At 29.2% G+C, this 15,976-nt stretch overlaps 1 long non-coding RNA gene across 1 annotated transcript in view; it reads left to right on the top strand.

Annotated features, from left to right (window-relative positions):
• The window catches only part of LOC111637010, an 11,808-nt gene extending 4,623 nt beyond the window's left edge, over positions 1-7,185 (top strand). Inside the window, exons 2-4 of the long non-coding RNA XR_002758669.1 lie at positions 2,393-2,498; positions 5,679-5,919; positions 5,997-7,185. This is a non-coding gene — a long non-coding RNA (uncharacterized LOC111637010). The remainder of the gene's footprint in view (positions 1-2,392; positions 2,499-5,678; positions 5,920-5,996) is intronic.
• The last annotated feature ends 8,791 nt before the right edge of the window (positions 7,186-15,976 follow it).

A 15,976-nucleotide genomic window follows, 5' to 3' on the forward strand; every position in this document is an offset into this window, starting at 1 on the left:
AAAAAAAAACTGAATATATATATATTTTTTTTAACTCCATAGAAAGACATTAGTTTACATAAAAGATTTTCTTGTCAAAATCAATTTATTTCTCCCAATTTAATTTAATTTTTTTCTCTCCTCCCCACATTTTATCTTTTATATACTTTATAAAAGAATAAATATTTTATTATTGAATGACATCCTATGATGATATTAAGCACAGTTTTATTTATTTATTTATTTATTTATTATTTCTCAGAGGCTCTCTCCCTCTGTGAATATAGGGACGATGCATCAATTCTGTCTCCTGAAAATGGGGAAAAAATAGGAGGAAAAAAAATAATAATAACAGCAGAAAGACGTTTCCTGTGATGTAATCAGTGTTTACTGAAGTTTCATTAGAACATCATAAACTTTTGTTTGTCATAAATTGCACAAGTATGAAGAGAGAGAGAGAGAGGGGGGGGACTTGGAGAAGATAAATCGATACCATCACGTTTAGGGCGTTATTACACTAAATTTCTGTTAAAACTAACTTACAACATTAATGTCCTTATAAATTATCACGAAATAAAAAGAAAACCGGCGACACGATGGCCATTTTTTAATTTTTTTGAGAAATACAGATGAAATCGTCGTCATTTCTCGACGATAGATGGCGACACGGGTATAAATGGGATAAATTCGCTTTTAAAAATCGCGGGAAGGTTATAAAATCTCCTTTTTTTTAAATTCTTTAAGAGAAAAGGTAGAGGATTCGAATTAACATGGAAAACGTTAACGAGGGAAAGGAAAGAATGAGAGAATTAATGTAAATGAAGTGAAGGATGGATGCTGCGGAAAACTGTCTTCTTCATCAATTTATCATTAGTCTGGTGATCGCCGTAGTGGAAACGATATTACTCTCGGTAAATCAAAGTTACTTCTACTCGTTACGCATTTAATAAATTATGATTGGCACCGGGTATTATCCGCAGGTCACGTGATGGGATGCGGATCAAATTTTACGATTGCGTAGAGGATGAAGACGGGAAAAAACTCCTTAAGCATCCTCACTGCTGTTTTATAACTTGATAAAGTTTTAAAATCGTCTCCGGGGTGGGCCATTAGGTGTTAAATTCCAGAATTTTAATAGATAATTTACCCTAGAAGAGATGCACGCGCAATTATCACTCCATAATCACGTTAATGGAAGGGGGTAGGAGGAGAAAATCGCAATTTAAATAAAGTAAAACGAGAGTTTTCTTAACGTTATCTCGTTTACTGGAGACGTTTACACGTGTGTTACACGAAAAGGCGAGGAACAAATTGTTGCTTTGTATGCATGCAAATCCGCTTAAATCTGAGGAAATTTAAATTGGGTGGGGGGGGGAGGAAGCGGAAGGGAACTTTTGCTCAAACGTCGCGTGGTTGATGAGTGTGTTATTTTCGTCATTTCCGGTCGAGCGATGACGTTGAATAAGCAGAAACCGAAGAAAATTTAACAGACTGATGATGATGCTTTTGGCTTGAGAAATCTGTTGATCCGGATGTTTATGTTCACAAATGATAATGTTTTGATTCCTGATGCGGTTTGTACTTCCGCATTAAGGCGTGAAAACGAATTTTAATAAAGTTTCATCCGATCTACCTTTACTTAAATAAATTTTGAATAAAATATACTTTTAATTCTTACATTTTTAAAGCATTTTCAATGTAAGATGTGCGTGCTCGCTGCTCTTCAACATCTTTGTATACTTAGTTAATTAAATTTACATTTTAAACATTAAAAACTAGTTTAATTAATGAGTTTTTAAAAAAAAAATTATAATTACTAAATTTAATCTTTAATTTTTATATTTTAAAAGTATTTTCTAAATAAGATTAAGATGCTGCAAGGGTAAGATGCTCGCTACTTCTTATCATCTTTGCATACTTAGTTAATTAAATTTAAACATTAAAAAAAAACTAGTTTAAATTAATAAACTGATTTATAATTCTATTAATTGAAATTAAAATAATCATTAATTAAACTATTTTTTAATGTTTAAAATGTAAATTTAATTAACTAAGTATACAAAGATGCTGAAGAGCAGCGAGCATATATTACTTGTAAAATACTTTGAAATACTTTTAAAATATGGAAATTAACGATTAACTTAATAAACTCATTTATTATTTGATTAATTACGATAAAAATTACTAATTGATCTTTAATTTCTATATTTTAAAAGCATTTTAAAGCATTTTCTAAGTAAGATATGCTCGCTGCTCTTCAGCATCTTTGCATACTTATCTAATTAAATTTATATTTTAAAAATTAAAAAAAAATTAGTTTATTTAATGATTTTTTTATTGTAATTAATTACATAATAAGTCAGTTTTAACAAATTAATCTTTAATTTCCATATTTTTTAATCGTTATAAACAGGAAGGATTGTAAGAGGAGAGAGGAGTCGGAGAACGAATTATTAAAGCTGAAATTAGAAAAATAAAGAGATGGGATATGAAAAAATGTATTGTAATGAAGGGAATAGGTATGAAAAAATATATTACTTCATCTATTAAAGCATCAATTCACTCATTAGTCGAGCAATCGTCCGTTAAAGCGTATTATACAAGGCTCCAAGAAAGGAAAATTAAAGTGGAGAAAATCGAGTAGAAGATAAACTTTAATCCGGATTAAAAAATTACATCCATTAATCTCTGCTTTAATCTAAGATTTAAGGATAAGAGATAGAGAGAGGAAAAAAAAAAGAATAGGGGAGGGATATTTAACGGGAGGAAATTAAATTCGTTAGAGGGAGATCTGTATTCTTGACACTTCTGTTTGGTTGCAGCTAGCATTAGTGTGGGGAAATTACTGCCGTTAACGCAAGTAATGGGTTAAGGAGCTATTTGCAAGGATTACCTTGGAAATTGTTATAGTGGACAAGAACAAACTGCCACTTTCTGCTGGAAATTTTCAGGGGGAAAAAATAAAAAAAAATAATAAAATAATAAATTATTAAAAGCACTTACTAACTATCTCCTTGAGAAAAAGGAAAGGAGGAGGAGGAGGAGGAGGAGGGAGATCGAGTTTGATTTAATCTAAAATCGAAATTTGAATAAATTTCCTGGGATTAATGATGAGTTTTCGGAGATTTTTAAGAGGAATTGGTAATTATTTTTCATCGTAAAATAAAAAAAATAAATGAGGAAAGTTGTTAAAGTGAGCTTCTTATGGCTCCAAATTGTCAAGCTAATCTATAAATTGCTGGATAATGCCTATGCACGCTCTTTTATACTCATTTGTTGTAGGTGTATTCGTTAATGTATGGTCTGTTAAAAATATTGTATGGTAATTTATACGAATTTTTTTTTCGTCCGCCGTTTAGAGGTGGCCGTTGTTGAGAGGTTGCCGTTAATAGAAATTCAATTTTATTTATTTATAAACATATTTACACAATTTATAATCGTCTATACAATAATACAAAGTACAATTCTGCATCTAAAGTGGAAGCGGAGAAAGGATAACGAAGAGCATCATCTCTCATCTTCAGCATCAGTTGTACTGAATATTACTTATAATTGATTTATTCTATGAGTTTGTAACCGTTACACAGCTACAATTAATGCGTTTTTTATTAAGAAAAAGTAATTAAAAACTGGATCAAATCTCTGAATAACGTCCGCTGAAAGGAACATAAAAAGTGGCCGCCATTTAGAGGGAGGCCGTCGTTAGAAGGTCGCTGTAAATGGAGGTTCGACTGTATATATATATTTTTTAGCATATTTCCATAATATATGCTCGTATACACAACAATACAACGTACAATTCCGCATCTATAATCTATAGTACAAACCTCGCTGCATTTGTTTTCTTAACAAAGTCTAAGGTGCACACACATTTTAACTACCTGATAACCCTCCTACTAGGCAAATTTACAATGATTTTGCCTTGATAATCGTCTTAGATATCTTAAGAATGGGACAGAAGGATCACCTAATTCCTTAGACAAAGCTCTGGATCACGAGAGTCGCATCATCTTAAGACGGATGTAGCATCTTCCAGCATCCACGTAACTCTTTCTCATCTTCTAAACTAGGCACGAAATCAGTAATACGGTCCCAAAAATGATTTAATCTTATATTCGATAATTCCCCTTTTGACCATTTAATCGAGTCACAGCAGTTAATTAAGCGATTAGTAAGGCCCTAAGTAAAGCAGATTAACAACAGTGATTAACAGTTAATTAAAGGGTTTAATTAACTAACAAACTTGGCCCTAATTCGCCTTTATTAATGTAAACCGTAAGGTACTTTAATCATATTTATAGATTTCGAATAAAATTTATTAATATATAAACAATTAAAACGTTCGATAGATGCTCTCTCTCTTCCTCTCCATCTCCTTTCGACTTTTGAGCCATTAAATATTTATTTTCTCGAATAATTTACTATTTTAAATATTAGAAACAAAGTTTAATTTGTTATATCGATTCGTATTTTCTCATTAAATTTACTAGTATTTGTTTATTTTTAATTTAAATATATTTTTCATGAGAAAATCCTGTTGATCCCCTCCTCCTCCTCCATGGGAAAGAGAAAGAGGATGAGGAGGAGGAGGGAGAAGTTGAGGGAGAAGAAGATGAGGGGAAGAAGGAGAAGAAGGGAGGAAAAGGAAGAAGTAGGGAAGGAAATGGAGAGAGAGTAATGTGGGAAATATCACCTTTACACAATATTTTTTTAATATATAATAATATTAATTCTGTAGATATGTATAGCGTGCATTTAAGTCATTTAATATATAAAAGGTAATTCTTAACAGACAAGTCATTAATAAGACTTAAGACCTCTTCTTAGTGGTAATTCGTTTAGTAAATCGAGTATTGGATTTCCATTCGGTTAGACTTTAGATAATGCCTTTTTCTTCTTGATTTTTTTTTTCTGAAAAATTTGCCATTTTTCTTTATTTATTTATTTAGTTTTATTCGTCTTCGATCGAAAGATCGCTTTTTGAATTTTAAAAATACTTTTTTTTTTTTATGTTAGCAGGGGAATAAAAGGGGATGATGTTCGATGACGTAACAGAATGTTGAAATCTCCTTCTGTTTTACCCCCAATAGACCGTTCTCTTTCAACATTTCTCTTCGTACTTTTATTCATTTTGATTCTCTTGGCTATTTTTCTGCATTATTTTACCCCCATTTTTTATTTGAAAATCGTATTTGAAGTACTTCTATATATATAAATCGTCTTGTTCATTTTTTATCCTATATAAATGACTTTGTTTTAAAAAATATATATATTTTAATTCTTCCCCAACATAGAGAAATTTCCTGGTGACCTTTGAACTTGGCACAGGGTGACAAAAACCTTAAATTATATGAAATAACTTGAATAAATTTATTTTAATTAGCTCATCATCTTCCTTTCTGATTTTTCTCAAGTTTATTTTGAAAGTAAATTATTATAAAATACAGTCAAACCTGTGAATAACGGACACTGACGAAAACATTAAAATGGCCGTTGTTTCCAGGTTATTTTGTATTTAGTATTTAATTATTGTGTAGTTTTGTTTTGTGTTATGTATGCGTTTTAAAAGTAGTATTCAGGAGAAACGGTCGCCGTTTAGAGGTGGCCGTCATTAGGAGGTTTGACACTATATTTTTTGAATTCATTTACATAATATGTACTCATTTACGTAATAATATAACATACAATTCTTTATCTAGAATCGAAGCAAAGAAAGGATAACGAAGAGCATTAGCATCCTCATCTTCAGCATCAGTTCAGCTTGCTTATAACTGATTTATTACACAACTCTACAATTGTTATAGAGCTATAGTTAATGCATTTGTGATTAGGAAAACAATTGTAAATTGAGCCCAACCTCTGAACAACGACCATTGATTCGAACATAAAAATGGCCGTAGTTTAGAGATGTCCGTTGTTGGAAGGTTGTTATTAATAAAGGTTCGACTTTATATATATATATATTTTAAACATATTTACATAATATATACTTATTTATTTAATAATTCTGCATCTAGAATCGAAGAGGAGAAAGGATAACGAGGAACATCACTTCTCATCTTCAGCATCAATTGTGATTTAGCTTGCTTACAACTGATTTATTACATAACTTTATAACTGTTAGAAAGACAGAATTAATGCAAATTCGATCAAGGAAACGTCGAAAAATCGAGCCGAAAAAAGGTAATTACGAAATGAAAGATATTCTACAATTAAATTAATCATCTTTGGTGATCATCAGCATCACTTTTGCTACCTTGAAAGGAAGGGGGAATTAGTTAGATAATCGACATAAATTTCGTCTAAAATAACGCAGTTCGAAGTGAATCAGCATTTTGAAAAAGTTCTCCAAACGTATCGATAAGGGAGTGATTAATGAGGGAAGCAAATGATGCTGTCCAGCACTTTAAAAAAAAAAAAGAGAAGGGGGAGGCCAAAAAAAGTGCCAAAAACTGCACGTTTAAGCCATTCGTACAGGGAACAAAGATTGATAATGTTCAAACACGCGACATGGCTTAAGTTAATGCTGCATATAGATCTTGATAAAGCAGATATTAGTACAGGTTACGTTTCCTTGTAGATAGCCAGGTTTATTTATATATTTTAATCTTTATCTGACAATATTAAAAAGAGAATTACTAATTTATCCTCTTTTATAATTTTTTTTAATATCTCTTATCGTTCAGATTGGATAGATTGATAGCCAAAGTGTTTATTCACCCGATTATCTCTTCATAACTTTAATTATTAAGAAATTCTCAACGAAAAGAAAGAGTAAAACTAAAACCAGAACGTTATTAAATAACTTTAAATTAATTTAAAATTCATCTGACAGTTCTAGAAGCATCGAACCGAGTTTAAAATAACGTAAACAATGTTCTAGTTATCCAATTTTCTGCATCATCTTCTTCTTCTTCTTCCTTCTCCTCCGGATGCGAGAGGATAGCATCTCTCTCTTCTCCATCCTCTTTCTCTTTAACTTAGTCATTCCGATATCACCTTAGTTAAGTAATAAATTTCAAAAAAATGCAAAACGTTATCTGATTGGTCGAATCGTTGGAAACAATGACCAATAACTTAAATGTACGTAGTGAAGCGAAACTTAGAAATAACTTTTACATTTTCCTAGCCATTGATTCGTTTATCGTAAACTTTCTGATCCGGGACCTTCAATTTGTCATAAGTCAGGCGAAGTAGTAATGCCGACTGAAGACACACACCGAAGAAAAAAAAAAAAGTCGGGGGGAAGAGGAGGAGGAAAAGGGGGGAGAGCCGGACAGCGAGGAATGATGGGAAATTTCGCATCGCCGCTTCCAAACTGCATTCTGTCTTCAAATATTTATGATTTTTTCTCAGAATCTGCAGCTTTGGAATTACTTCCTTCTCTTTTTTTATATTTTACTTCTATACTATAATATATTATTTCCTCGGTTTCTTGTTCTACGTCATAAGTTTTTGTTAAGTAGCTATTTATTTATTTTTTTCTGACAGTTTCCTTACAAATATTTTTCTTCTCCAGACTTTGGACATTCTAAACGTAAACTAGCATCCTGAAGAAATTTCAATAAAATTTGGATATTTTTATATTCGTTTCTTTATATATATATATTCGAGCTTTTTTTTCGTCCCACTTCTTTATTTGCATTTCATATTTTTTCTATTTATTAATGTATAAGAACATTATTTACTTCCCTTGCTACAGGATGCTCGTGGAAAAACTTACGTAAGATAAATTATTTAAAATATATAAAACACTATTATCAATATTTAAAGAAAGAAAAATAACATATTTTTTTAACGATTAAAATAAGTAAAATCACTAATATTATACTTAATAAACTCAATTCATCTTCCACATCATCCGCATCCCTAGTCTTGGGATGCGGATCTAATGGATTCGATAATCAGATTTATTAGTCTATATTTGATTTGTAAAACGTTATATACTTTAACATAAATCAAAAATTAAATATTATCGAGATAATTATTAAGAATTAATAATAATAATAATAATAATGATGATAAATTAATTGTAATGATGATGCGGATCTTTGAGATGCGAGAGGAATATTTATCTTAAAATAGCTAATTTATTTTTAATTTTTAATACGTTAAAGGTTACTAAATACTTTAAAATAGATAAAAAAATTCTGTATATTTTAAAAAATAATCATTAAAAAAATAAAAATAATAAGTTAATTTTTTAAAAAAATGATGCAAGACATCGGGATCTTAAAATGGATAATTTACATTCGTTCTATGTTACTAAATAGCTTATCTGTACTTTAAAAGAGATAAAATTCCGTATATTTTAAAGGTAATTATTGATAAAAAAAAACATTATAAATTACCTTTAATAACTCCTGTATAAAATTAAAATTTAATAAGTTAAATTTTAAGCTGTTGTAAGTAACGATAAACATCATATATTTTATTTTATATATATATATATTTTTTTTTTTTGAAGATAAAAAAAAAAACACTACTTTACTTTCAATTTTTAATACGTAGAAGCATCATGAAGAAGCTATTATCCATATTACAAGAATATATTACTTTCAAAGGCTATCATCCAACGTTATTACTTTGAATTTCGACTGGTTACAGATTTATATTCTATAGAAAGGAAAATATTTTTAAAAACTTTATTCAAATCAATCAAATCTAAGAACCAATCAAATTTGTTTCAGCTGTTCTACTTTCTCTTAATTTTACTATCAAGAATTTTATATATTGATTAATCTAGTGACTTTGATTCGATATTTTCTATAGGAGAGAGAAAGAGAGAGAGAGAGAGAGAGAGACTACAAATTTATTATTATTTTTTTTTTATTATTTTCTTAAAGAGAAATGTCAACTCAATTTTGTAAAATTACTACATTTTTATCAGATTTAAGCTTAGGTTTATTTTCTTCTTCTTCTTCTTTTTTTCTTCCTTGATTTTCTCTTCCAGATTTCTTCAGATTCCTTTAAACTGAATTTGTTGTCTTGACAAGTGGATTTACTTTCTTGGTTCCTAGATAAAAATTCCTTTGCTTTTATTGACTATCCAATGACTTTACTAGTTTTTTTATAAGTAAAATCTATCGATAGGTCTCTAGATTTGCAAACTAAGTCGTGGGATACAGCAATTATTATGTTCTATTCTCTTATTCTATAAAGTAAAATAATAAAAAGGAGCATCCATTTTAAATTCTTATCGATCTTTACTTTACTTACTTCAATATAAAATCATAAAATTTCGATTTGATACGGTCTATCGATATATATATATATTTTTNTTATTAAAAAAAAATATATATATTATTTACACTCGAGTAAAATTAAAATATGTAATGTAATATTAAAAAATATACTTTATAAATTTTTAATAAAAGTAATAATAATATTTTTAGTTTGTCTGTAACACTGTATTTCGTGATACTGAATCGATGTGGGTGATGCGCCTTTTGTTTAAAAATGGCGGCCGTAGATAAAGCATGACGCCTGGTAGAATAAACTGTTAATGATTTAATAATTTCTTTTGAAAAGTGTAAAAATTTATACAAATTATATTATTGGGTTGCAATTTAAAAAAATTGTAAACCTATAAATTCCCACTGTCTGTCTTTTCTTTAACTCGAGAACGGAGTTAGACAGATGAAAGACGAAACCAGATATAGAAACCTTATGGGCGGGAAGCCCCGATTAACTATATATAAAACTTCCGGTGCAAACCGGAAGTCACGTTATATCAATTCAAAACTTATCCCCTGAGTGCAGTTAATAGATGACTGGCACGACTCTATCGTTAAAGGAAAAGTATGATATACAGGGACAAGCCACTACTAATTTGAGATGGAGAGCGTATATTTTAAATTAAATTAAAAATATGATTAAAAATTGCAACGCGGCATTATGACGGTGTCACAAATAAATAATTGCTCGTTTATCTTCGTAAATTTTATTTATACGTTAATAATAAAGAAATTTAACAACGTTTCGTTTTATTCCATTTATCTTAAAGTATTTTTTCTTCACTCCCGTTCCTTTCTTGTTTATTAAAATATATATATATATATATTTTACACTCGAGTAAAATTAAAATCTGTAATATTAAAAAGCATATTTTATAAATTTTTAATAAAAGTCATAATAATAATAATATTTGTTTTGTTGGTAAAACTATATTTCGTGGCACTAATGTCGATGAACCTTAATATTAACGCCATTTTGAAACAAAATGGCGTCCTTACATAAAGAACTCCTCCTAGCGGAATATAAAGTTAATGATTCAATAATAAATTTTAAAAAAAGCGTACAAAACGATAAAAATTTTAATTTTTTATTTATAATTTAACAGTATTAAAATTTAAACAACGTTTTGTTTTATTCTATTTATTCCAAAGTTCCCGTTTATCTTAACGCATATTTTCCCCAGTCCTGTTCCTTTTTTTCTTTAATAAATTTCTCTATTTTAATATGTCATATTAAAAAATGTACTTCATAATTTTTAGTAAAATAAAATAATAATAATAATAACAATTTTAGTTCGTTTATAACACTGAAACGATATCGATGAACTTTTCATACAGCGCCATTTTGTTTTAAAATGGCGGCTGTAGTTAAAGCACGCCGCCTGGCGGAATATACAGTATTCAATATTACGTTTGTTTTTTTTTTAAATAGCGTACAAAACTGCGCAAATTTTATTATTTATTTTCTTAAATTTTAATTTTTTTTGTGTGTACGAGTTAATAATAAAGAAGTTTAACAACGTTTTATATAATTTAAACACACAAAAAAAAAGGGTGGAAATGTGGCTGGCGCCATCTGTCGCACGGATCTTATAACCGATTTTTCTAAAATACAGATCGGTAGTCAAAGGGAAGTTACTCAATTGAACGGGTTTCCCGTTCGGGACAGGAAATTTCATTTGGACTCTTGTAAGCTTATTTTCTTTTTGTAAGAAGAGAGATAAAGTCAGAATGGAACAGATAAATAAAATTCGAAAAGGTGGATTGATTGTAGACGGGTTCCTTGCATTACACACTGCAAAAGCTTGGTCAAATGCGATTTGTAAAACGGAATTTCTTCACTTAAAAATCGTTTCTGGAGAAAATAAAGTTTTCTAAACTACTTTATTTTATTTTATTTTTTTTCTCCTCCCCCTCTCTGTCCACTTTATTGAAAAATATAATTTTTTTTTTTTTATTATTCTTCTCCTTTGGCTTCTACCGAATTCGCATTAAAAATCAATTTTAACAGCTGGAGGTTATAATACGATTAGTTTTTCTCTCTTGGAACGTATTTTAAATCGATGTTCCTTCGATAATTTACTTTAAAATTTGTAAGGAAAAAAGGAAATGATATAAAATAAAACTTAATTTTTCCATTTATTTTAACGCATTTACTTTTTTCCTTTCCCGCTCCCTGTCTCTTTTTTCTTTCTTTCTTCTTTTTCGTCTGTATTTACAAAAAAATTTTCTACGATAGAAAAAAATTAAAACAATATAAAAAATACACTTTATAAATTTTTAATAACAATAATAATAACATTGTTAGTCTGTCTGTCATTCTATATTTAGCGACACGATAACGATGTCGATGAACCTTTCATACAGCGCCATTTTGTTTTAAAATGGCGGCTTCAGTTAAACCACGACGCCGCCTGGTGGAATATTTGTTATTTATTTATTTAACTTTTTAAATATAAGAAATGTATAAAAATTATTTATTTTCGTACACCCTTATTGTATATTTGTAATTTAGGAGTAAAAAAATTTAACATTGTTTATTTATCTTAGCGAATTTACTTTCCCACTCCCGTTCCTCGTTTATTAAAAAAATATATATATTATTTACACTCGAGTAAAATTAAAATATGTAATGTAATATTAAAAAATATACTTTATAAATTTTTAATAAAAGTAATAATAATATTTTTAGTTTGTCTGTAACACTGTATTTCGTGATACTGAATCGATGTGGGTGATGCGCCTTTTGTTTAAAAATGGCGGCCGTAGATAAAGCATGACGCCTGGTAGAGTAAACTGTTAATGATTTAATAATTTCTTTTGAAAAGTGTAAAAATTTATACAAATTATATTATTGGATTGCAATTTAAAAAAATTGTAAACCTATAAATTCCCACTGTCTGTCTTTTCTTTAACTCGAGAACGGAGTTAGACAGATGAAAGACGAAACCAGATATAGAAACCTTATGGGCGGGAAGCCCCGATTAACTATATATAAAACTTCCGGTGCAAACCGGAAGTCACGTTATATCAATTCAAAACTTATCCCCTGAGTGCAGTTAATAGATGACTGGCACGACTCTATCGTTAAAGGAAAAGTATGATATACAGGGACAAGCCACTACTAATTTGAGATGGAGAGCGTATATTTTTAATTAAATTAAAAATATGATTAAAAATTGCAACCCGGCATTATGACGGTGTCACAAATAAATAATTGCTCGTTTATCTTCGTAAATTTTATTTATACGTTAATAATAAAGAAATTTAACAACGTTTCGTTTTATTCCATTTATCTTAAAGTATTTTTTCTTCACTCCCGTTCCTTTCTTGTTTATTAAAATATATATATATATATATTTTACACTCGAGTAAAATTAAAATCTGTAATATTAAAAAGCATATTTTATAAATTTTTAATAAAAGTCATAATAATAATAATATTTGTTTTGTTGGTAAAACTATATTTCGTGGCACTAATGTCGATGAACCTTAATATTAACGCCATTTTGAAACAAAATGGCGTCCTTACATAAAGAACTCCTCCTAGCGGAATATAAAGTTAATGATTCAATAATAAATTTTAAAAAAAGCGTACAAAACGATAGAAATTTTAATTTTTTATTTATAATTTAACAGTATTAAAATTTAAACAACGTTTTGTTTTATTCTATTTATTCCAAAGTTCCCGTTTATCTTAACGCATATTTTCCCCAGACCTGTTCCTTTTTTTCTTTAATAAATTTCTCTATTTTAATATGTCATATTAAAAAATGTACTTCATAATTTTTAGTAAAATAAAATAATAATAATAATAACAATTTTAGTTCGTTTATAACACTGAAACGATATCGATGAACTTTTCATACAGCGCCATTTTGTTTTAAAATGGCGGCTGTAGTTAAAGCACGCCGCCTGGCGGAATATACAGTATTCAATATTACGTTTGTTTTTTTTTTAAATAGCGTACAAAACTGCGCAAATTTTATTATTTATTTTCTTAAATTTTAATTTTTTTTGTGTGTACGAGTTAATAATAAAGAAGTTTAACAACGTTTTATATAATTTAAACACACAAAAAAAAAGGGTGGAAATGTGGCTGGCGCCATCTGTCGCACGGATCTTATAACCGATTTTTCTAAAATACAGATCGGTAGTCAAAGGGAAGTTACTCAATTGAACGGGTTTCCCGTTCGGGACAGGAAATTTCATTTGGACTCTTGTAAGCTTATTTTCTTTTTGTAAGAAGAGAGATAAAGTCAGAATGGAACAGATAAATAAAATTCGAAAAGGTGGATTGATTGTAGACGGGTTCCTTGCATTACACACTGCAAAAGCTTGGTCAAATGCGATTTGTAAAACGGAATTTCTTCACTTAAAAATCGTTTCTGAAGAAAATAAAGTTTTCTAAACTACTTTATTTTATTTTATTTTTTTCTCCTCCCCCTCTCTGTCCACTTCATAAGGTTCATAACATTTAATATACGATGCGGCCTTTTATTAACTGGTACCAGGATTTGAATTTTTTCTTCCTTTATTATTAAATTTTCTTTCTATATAAATATACATTTCGCCTCCCTTTCTGAAAGATATTCTTTAAAATAAATCCAGTTTACTTTATGGAAGCGATAGAAGAAAATTTATTGATAATATTCAGATTTCAATATTGTTATAGAAGCGGGCAAGTCGGATAATGCGATTTTTATTATTGTTTTTTAAAAAATATTTTAAACACCAGATGGAGCTAGATGTAGTTTGGGAGGGAGATTGTTTTTTTAGAAAATAAAAAAAAGATTTTTTTTCCTTCTATATTTAACTTTTAAATGAAGATTTTTGTGTTTTTATCGTAATTTTATCCTGGTTTCTTTTTTTTTATTTAAAAAATGTTTTCATAATTAATTAGAGCGGTGTTTGACATTGGGGATTTTTTCCTCCCTTGTTAACTTGCGGTTAAAAAACGAGAAAAAAGGTTTGTTAAACGAAATTTCTCCTTTCTAAATTAGAAGTACACAATGTAATTTTCCGTATCTAGGAATAGATCCTCCCATTTCTTGTAGTTGACTGCCATCTCGTCCCATCATCAACACAATTGTCCATTAGTGGACTTGTCAATGTTTCTTGTATCAGATTGTTAAACATTCTTTTTCTAAGTCTCTTAATGGAAAATAATCAATCAAAATATTAAAATTTCCCTCATTTTCTAACAAAATATTTATATATATTAACACTCATTAATTCAAATTATTCAAAAATGTAGTACAGTAATTATCTTCATTATTATCTAGATGGCGCTCGTTACTTTAAATATATACAGTATATATATTTACTATTAGCACCATCTGTTGAGTGAAATGCAAATACTTTCTGAAATTAGTGAAAAATAAATGAAAACATCTAAAAATTAATTTATAATTTTGGTTTAGAATGTTTATTAAAATGTTTTAATTCGTATTTTATAAGTTTTTCAAGAATTTATTCCATCTGAAATATTTCAGATGATTTTTTTATACACGTCACGTAAAAATCAAATTAATAATTTAAAACTCGTTGAAAACTTTCCTTTCTAAGAAAACCGAATGCTCTTATGTCACAGATATTAAAGTATTTGAATTGGTTTGTATTGTTTAAATTATTCGCTTTTAAATCGGTCTACACGACAGAAATGACTCGATTCCGAGTAAAAAACACGTGAAAGTAAGGCGTATCCCCCATTTAAAATATAGAAAAAACATGTCTTTAAAAGAATTATAAATATTAAAGACATTTTTCGTAGATGTTTTTATCTAAGAATGTATTGTAACTTAATACATTTCTATGACAAACCGATTACTTATCTACCACCTGCAGACTTTATGTTGGGCATTTCGGCCATCCGTCACGAGCGGAGCACGGTACAGAACACAACACAAACCTTGCAATTCTCGCGAGATTTACAGGTTTCCCCCTCTCCCTCTTCTGCCATATTGATATACGTCACCAACGACAACACGTTGCTATAAAATACCTTTAATTGTTATTATTTGGAGTATTGTTACGAGACTTTCAGGCATCTTTCATTGCTTAAGGACGAGACAGAAAGGGGGAGGGAGGAAGTTTAACAGCGTGGAGAGAGAGAGAGAGAAGTTATCAAAGTCATTGACATGCAATGGCTGTAGCACTATTCTGATATCTCTACAATTACGTTGGTGAAGTCATGTAAAGAATACAAAGTACAGTATTAACTCGTGATGTAGTGTTATTTTTAAAACTGCTTTAACACGCATGAGCATATTTAAAGTATAAGTTGGTGTGTGTGAATATGTCTGGTGTATTTGAAATTTTAAAAATCTCGATTTGTTCTAGAAAATTTTAATATATTGTATCAGTAATGCGAGATAAATATGGAATCGAATTGATATTATATCGTTGTAATTTTAGATGAATGGAAACGTTTATACTGATAAATAAAGTCTCGAGTTACTTGTACGGAATGGAAGATGATGCCATCGGGATTCTTTTAATGTTTTTTGAATGGAAAATAATGAGAGCATTAAGAGTGGGTTGATGAATGGAAAATGTTACAAGCATTAAGATTCGTTTGATGCTCTTGATGCACGGAAAATGATGCAAAAAACGAAGAGACTCTTGTTGCTCTTGATGAATTCAAAATGGTACATGCATCAAGATTCTTTTGATGTTTCTGATAAATGCAAAATGATGAAAGTTCCAAGAGACTCTTGGTGTTTTGATGAATTTAAAATGGTGCGAGCATCAGGATTCTT

Source organism: Centruroides sculpturatus, unplaced genomic scaffold (assembly GCF_000671375.1).
Source record: "Centruroides sculpturatus isolate CEXI.00-Female unplaced genomic scaffold, Cexi_2.0 scaffold146, whole genome shotgun sequence".
Taxonomy (NCBI): domain Eukaryota; kingdom Metazoa; phylum Arthropoda; class Arachnida; order Scorpiones; family Buthidae; genus Centruroides; species Centruroides sculpturatus.